The 6,522-nt window shown below is 45.8% G+C and overlaps 1 pseudogene; it reads right to left on the reverse strand.

The window, feature by feature from the left end:
- Nucleotides 1–3,742: 3,742 nt before the first annotated feature.
- Nucleotides 3,743–5,337, reverse strand: LOC126545995 (uncharacterized; annotated as a pseudogene).
- Between the last annotated feature and the right edge of the window lie 1,185 nt (nt 5,338–6,522).

Here is a 6,522-nt window from a genome sequence, read left to right on the forward strand (position 1 = left end):
GGTTATCGATTTTCAGTGCACTGGCTCGGCCCCATCGAATACCTCGCCATTTGAGCGTGCTCCTCGCCTCTTCTCAGCCAATTAATTAAGCCGCTCAGTGTAGGCAATGTTATTAGTTTATAAAGCAAACAAAAGTGGCCTCCTATAAGTGAAGGCAGCGTTTGATCGGCCTCTTCAGACAACCCTGCGGGTCACCGCCCGATGCTTGCGTCGGCGGTTACGCAAATTTTAGGTCAGGAGGTTGAAATATAAACATATTTGAGTAGTTTTACGTTATAGGGCCCTATGTCATGGTTGTCATGCCATCGTCGTCATTGCAACGTCGACACACGGTCATCGTCATGCATTTGTTGTAATGCATGACGAAGATGACGAAGCCGTCGTCATTCCGGCTTCGTCATCAGATTCTCGTCATACTGTCGGCGCCCCGCCATTTTCGTCATCATCGTACACCTATCGTCATTCCATTGTCGCCACGCCAAGTTCGTCTGCCGCACCATCGCCGTCATTATAGAAATGTCATCCAATTAATGTCATGCGGTTGTCGTAATACCGCCTTCGTCCTTCCCATCAACATAATTTCTCTTTCCTTCAGTTATACTTGTCCAATCGTCAATCAGTCAATCGTAATTATACCGCCGTCGTCATGGCATTGTAATTGCCGACGCAGTTATTTATCGTCATCACATGAGAATCGTCTTGCCACCATCATGCCGTCATCCTCATAATGCCTTTGTGCCTAATCCCTAATCGACGTCATTATTTCTTCATAATTCCATCGTGGTGACTGCATGCGCTCTCGCCGTGTGGTCCTTGTGCTACCGTCGTCAGATAACCTTCGCGACCGATGGTCATTACAAAGCGAGTCAATCACGGTTACAGTGTACGTCGCATATAGCTGAATCCACTGGAAATCTTAGGAGGATCAATACAGATTCTAAATAATGGAATCATAGTCAATACGGTGAGTCGTGGCAGGGTGGCCACATTGCGTGAATGCTAATCGCATGAACTTCGACAGTCATCTTAAGATGGGTTCTGCCAGAATTCTTTTGCCTTCGCGACACTAAAAAGCTCCGGTCAACATTGTTTCCACGTTATTAAGACCTCGAATTCCCAGGGGTGAGCATGCTCAGGCGTGACAAGAACGACCCGACGTTCGATGGACGCAGCGCTGCGAGTTTGACAGCGGCCCCGCTTGTCAACAAGGGGAAGCGCTATGGGGTGGTCGGGAGTGGCGGCGGATGGCAAACTTCAAGAGTTGCTAGACAACACCGAGCCGAAGCAAAATGACAAGGAGTTGGAAAGATGTTTGCATTGAAGTCGCGCTAAAGAGAGTGGAAAGTATTTGATTGCTGCTAGACTCACTGCAAAAAAATTCACTCTTCATATATCGAAGCTATATTTTTAATAGCAACCACAAAACGAATGAATGAGAGGAGTATGGGTAAAGCTGGTTAGACTTTCCAAAAGCGGAAGATGTGCCAAGAGGCAGAGTGGTCTGCAATATTTTGTTGTTACAAAAAAAAAAAAAAGCGGCGGCATGTTACACTCCTGTGACACGTTAAGGCGCAAACCTGCTGCGCCCTTGGTAATGCGTCTCGCATCGTCGCGTTGCTGCTTTCGCAGTTCGGCTTCTTTAGTTCATCTTTAAAGAGGAAAAGAACCGCGACTTCAGACGGGACGAAGGAGTGGACAGGACTTTAATCACGTCCCGTCTGAAGTCGCAGTTCTTTTCCTCTTCAAACATGTCCGACCAACTGGCCCAAAGTTCCCCCCTCTTGCATCGGTTCATTTTCGATGCTTAGCTGCGGCTTCGCGCGCTCGTATAGCGGAGTCGGACTCGCGCCACCGATGTTTCTCTTCGACTTTACGTTTAATCCTCTCATGAGGGGATTGAAACGTATGCTGTTCTGTGTATTGTATGGGTGATTTCAATGAATGTACGCACTGTTAGCTTCACTTTGCTGAGCGCTTGTAGCCTCAGCCTTGCGGGGTGTGAACCATTGTATTTTTCTTTGCTTACAGGTATTTGAGCCAATGAGAAGGTCCCATGGTTTTTTTGTACTACTCCACAACGTGCCGCGTTTCTGTACGTTGTATATGCGATTCCAACAAATGCACGCACTTTACGATTCACTTTGATGAGCGCTTGTAGCCTCTGTATTATGAGAGGGCTGAGCCATTGCATATTTTGCTTGCTTAGGGGTTTATGAACCATTGCTAATGATAATAGTTTTGTTGTATCAATGGACCGGACGACATGTTTTTTTCAAGCCCATCGGGGGTATGAACCACTTAAGGCTTTTCCCTTAATATGTAGATTTTCGAGAGTGGTCACTGATGCGCCGCTCTGCACTGTATGTGCGTGATCATTTAATGGAAAAAGAAAACTAAAATAAATTTTTAGCAAGTTTTCACAGTACTTAAAGTGGTAGCAAATCAACTCTGGAAAGTGCATTTGCAAATTTTCTTTTTGTCTTGGGCATAGAGCAACTCACTACTTATTTCCATTATTTTTCTTAATTAGGTTTCAAGGGAGTTGAGTATTCTGCCGTAGTTCATCGCGCTATTATCGAACTAATTCAATTGAGATTTTAAAGTGTTTATCGTTCTTAGATAAATACTTTAAACCTACCCAGATGCTGCAAAATTTCTCAACATTCGTGAGGGGATGTGAAAAAGAACAGAACGCAGCAAGTTTATCGTCTCAGCGAATTCTTCTTTTGGATGCTATTTTCACACGTTAAGTGGCTATAACCTCGAGTTCACAGCGTTTATACGTTTTTGGAGCGCTGGGTCGGTTCCCTGCGAATTTACATTAACCAACAAGCAGATCATACTACATTCTGACGGGACAAAGAAAACCTACGTTGCCTACGTTGTACAGCACTGTACTGAAACAATAATAGGTAGGGTTGAAACTTGCATATATTCCGAAAGATGGATGCCTAAATTGTCGACTGAAAAACTGACACCACTATAGTGAAGCCGAATAGAACAATAAATATGGCATCTTCCATATGAAAGTATGATTGCACATGATCGTTAGCTTGCAGATCACCAATTTCTGTTTAATGAAAAAAGCTTCTAGTGGCCGTGTATTATGCTATTCCTGAAAGCCAATAGAGCACGTATTTAAATTTACATTCGCGCCAAATTTATTGCCTGGAGTTCAATCACTGTACATCCCAATAATTATGCGACATTCAAAAGTGAGATCAAATGGCTGGCGGCGAGTACGGGAGTTTTAATCTATGCCTTCGCTACGTATATTGCCGCAAAACTAATAAAAGAAACGTAGTACGGCCGTTCTTATTACTCTTTAAGTACTCTTTAAAGCACAAGCGTGGTGATAAACGAAAGTGTTTCTATATCTTTCTTACTAAATGTAAGCAGGTGTTGTTTCACTGCCCGGTGGCTGTTGCCAAAAGCATACACGAGTTCACCTTACAGTGAAATGCAAGGACATTCACATGGCAGTAAAGGATATGTCACCGTACTGTACGTTACAATATAGCCAGATAAAGCTCAAGCGCTGTTCTGCGTTTTTTTCTCTCATCTCGTTGTGCTGCAAAAGATCTTGCTAAAAACTCGAAGGAGACGCAGCAAGCCTGTTGAAAGGTGGCTTTGTAGCCAATGGTGCTGAGTGGTAGTTATGAAGACGCGGTTGATTCAGTTATACCTGTCAGAACAAAACCACAGGGGGCGGGAAGGCGGAAAGATCGACCCCCAGCATCACGGAAACCAGTTGAATGCATTGCCAGGAGGGTCTCCTTTGAGAGGCATTCGATTTATCGGAATTGAGTTTTATACGACAATAGTGCATAAGTTCACAGGGGACACTTGAAAAGGCTGTACATTGCATAAAAGTACCGTAAAAGAGTGGCATAGTGAAATAAAGCAAGAAAGATGCCGCATTTTTAAACCATTGCCCCTGTGAGCAACCATGTCACGTCCTATGAAAGCAAAATACACAAGAAAAAAAAAATAGAGTATAGCCAGGCTGTGAACCAGAAAAACCATTTGCAGCCCTTAAACCAGACTAAACAGATCTGTTGCAGCTTCGTAGCTTTCCGTTTGGTGGTTTCACTGTGGAGTTCAAGATTTTTCTGTGAAAGCTAACGCAGCCTCACCCTGCCTCAACAAACCATCCTAAGCATCGTCACCAAACACAGATAGCGATTTTTCTACCTTGGCATGAAGCAACAAGCACAGATCCTGCCTTACATGTTCTTTTCCCACAATATCAGAGGCAGATGCGACAAAAAGCTTCTCGCAAGCATTGATGAATGCTACAAAGGAGGGTGCAGGAACAGACAGGCTCCCAAAGTCACCTTCTCCAGGTTTTTTTCACGCTCAAGTACAGGAGAACTTGGCTTTCATCGGTAAAGACTGCGTTTTCTTGCCTCAACTCCCTTATGCGACCCTGTAGCACACCTGTGGCCATTCATAAACTTATACGCAAGCGAGCCCGCAAAATAGACAATGTTGTTCTCTACCACTGGAGATATATAATCATAAGGCAGAACTTCTACTGCAACTGGCAAAAATGTGGTAGGTGTACTGAGAGAAGGAGCAAATTTAGAAAAACAAGCTGGGAGAGTGATCAGAAGACTAGACATGTCTTCCGCACAGTTGCTGCTTTCCGACAGTTTGAAAAGGTTGCTAACTAAAAGATGTCTAAATGCCGCCTGAAACTGCCGGCCGGACTCGGAAGCAGTGTAGTAGGCCTTGAGCCTACTGACGTGCACGTGTTCGTTCCAGATTTTGACCTAAATATTACAAAGTTGTTTTCAAGCGCATCCTGGTGCAGGTGTCTTGTAAAGAGGTATGACAAACTATAGCGAGAGGCCAGGTGTTTCCATAACAGCAGCAGAGCCCTCATAGTTTGGCAGAAGCCACGGATGCGAAGAGGCTGCCGTGCACAGCCTAGTACTTTGATATTCTCGGAAACTGCAATGCACTCCTCCAAAAACTCTTTATGCACAGATCCTGCACACATGCAGATGCATGCGGAGACTTTCCCAAGTTCTGTCAAATATTTAGACTATCAAAGAACCTGTCGATCCTCTCAATAAATCTGGCCGTGTGCACAGCCTCTGCTGGCATTTGCTGGAATGTTACTTGCGTGCACAATGCAACAGCGCAATGACTGCTGAATACTTGTGCTGCGAGTTTCACCGAGATCTTGGAAGCAAAAGTCAAATTGGAGTGCCGGGCACTCAGCTTGGGAATGGACCAAATTTGCATTTCTCGATCCCTTTGATAAACCTGTCGTGTGTACGAGCTTATAATTGTGTCACTGCCTACCCTGAAGTCGCATTTGAACAACATATTACGTAAAAAATTGAACAAATGTTGTGGATCAAAAATGAAGAGAAGTGGTTCACCATTCACACTTGAATACGGCTTTTCAGGGGTTACAGAAAGAAAGATTTTGGTTTCCCTGATAACAAACCACAACCACACGCTGCAATCCAGCTCCAACCAACATTTTCTGGCATTTGAAAAGAAGGTCATGCAGAACAGTCACAGGTGCTCCCTTATCTGCAAAGAAATAGCCAAGAGGCTGCTTCCACGGCGTGCATATTCCTTTAGACATAAGCACAAGGGCCTTCTTTGCGAGATTTGGACCTTGTACTGCACTGTACTCTTCAAGGCCTTCAAATCTGTCGGACACTGGGTTATATGACAGCTCCTTTGCGACATGCATCTCATCAAAAAGTATAGTGCAAGCTCTGTCTTGCCATAGAAAAGACGCTGCTCATTTACTGATCAAATCAGAAACTTCAGGGTAAAACGCAACCCTCTGCGGTAGGCGTGCAAGCCACTGCTGCAGAGATCTAACAGATGGAAGTCTTAGGAGTGTCCTACAATATTGTTACGTAGGAAGACGCAGACGAAAAGCTACGCACTTGGCCAAGACGCAGATACGCCGCAGTTGGCCAACAGGCAACAGCCCGCGCTAGTCTCTAATTGTCGTCCTCGTCTTCTCACTGCTCACCTCTTCGTCATTGTAAACAAAGTTCTGTAGCACTACCCCCGGCGGCAAAAGCGCCGTCCCGAAGCGACTAAAGGCCGGCCTCGGAAGCAGTGTAGTAGGCCTTGAGCCTACTGACGTGCACGACATCACTAGATGCCAGAGTAGAGGACGAGGTTGAACACACAGGAGCAATTTCGTACGTCACAGGCTTCACCTGGCGCAGCACGCGGCAGGGCCCTGTGTATCGCAAAAGGAGCTTTTCTGAAAGTTTGACGTGACGAGAGGGCGACCACAAGAGCACGAGCGCACCAGACGAAAACTGTACGTCACGGTGGCGGGCGTTGTACTGACGCTGCTGAGTGGTTTGCGAGGCCGTCAGTCGAGCACGGGCAAGCTGGCGTGCATGGTCGGCGAGGGCGATGGCGTCGCGCGCATACTCGCAGCTGAGATCGCAGCAGGAGGAAGTGCCGTGTCAAGGGGCAAGGTCGGTTCGCGACCGTACAGTAGGTAAAATAGAGAAAATCCGGTGGTGTCGT

Source organism: Dermacentor andersoni, chromosome 1 (genome assembly GCF_023375885.2).
Source record: "Dermacentor andersoni chromosome 1, qqDerAnde1_hic_scaffold, whole genome shotgun sequence".
In the NCBI taxonomy this organism is placed as follows: domain Eukaryota; kingdom Metazoa; phylum Arthropoda; class Arachnida; order Ixodida; family Ixodidae; genus Dermacentor; species Dermacentor andersoni.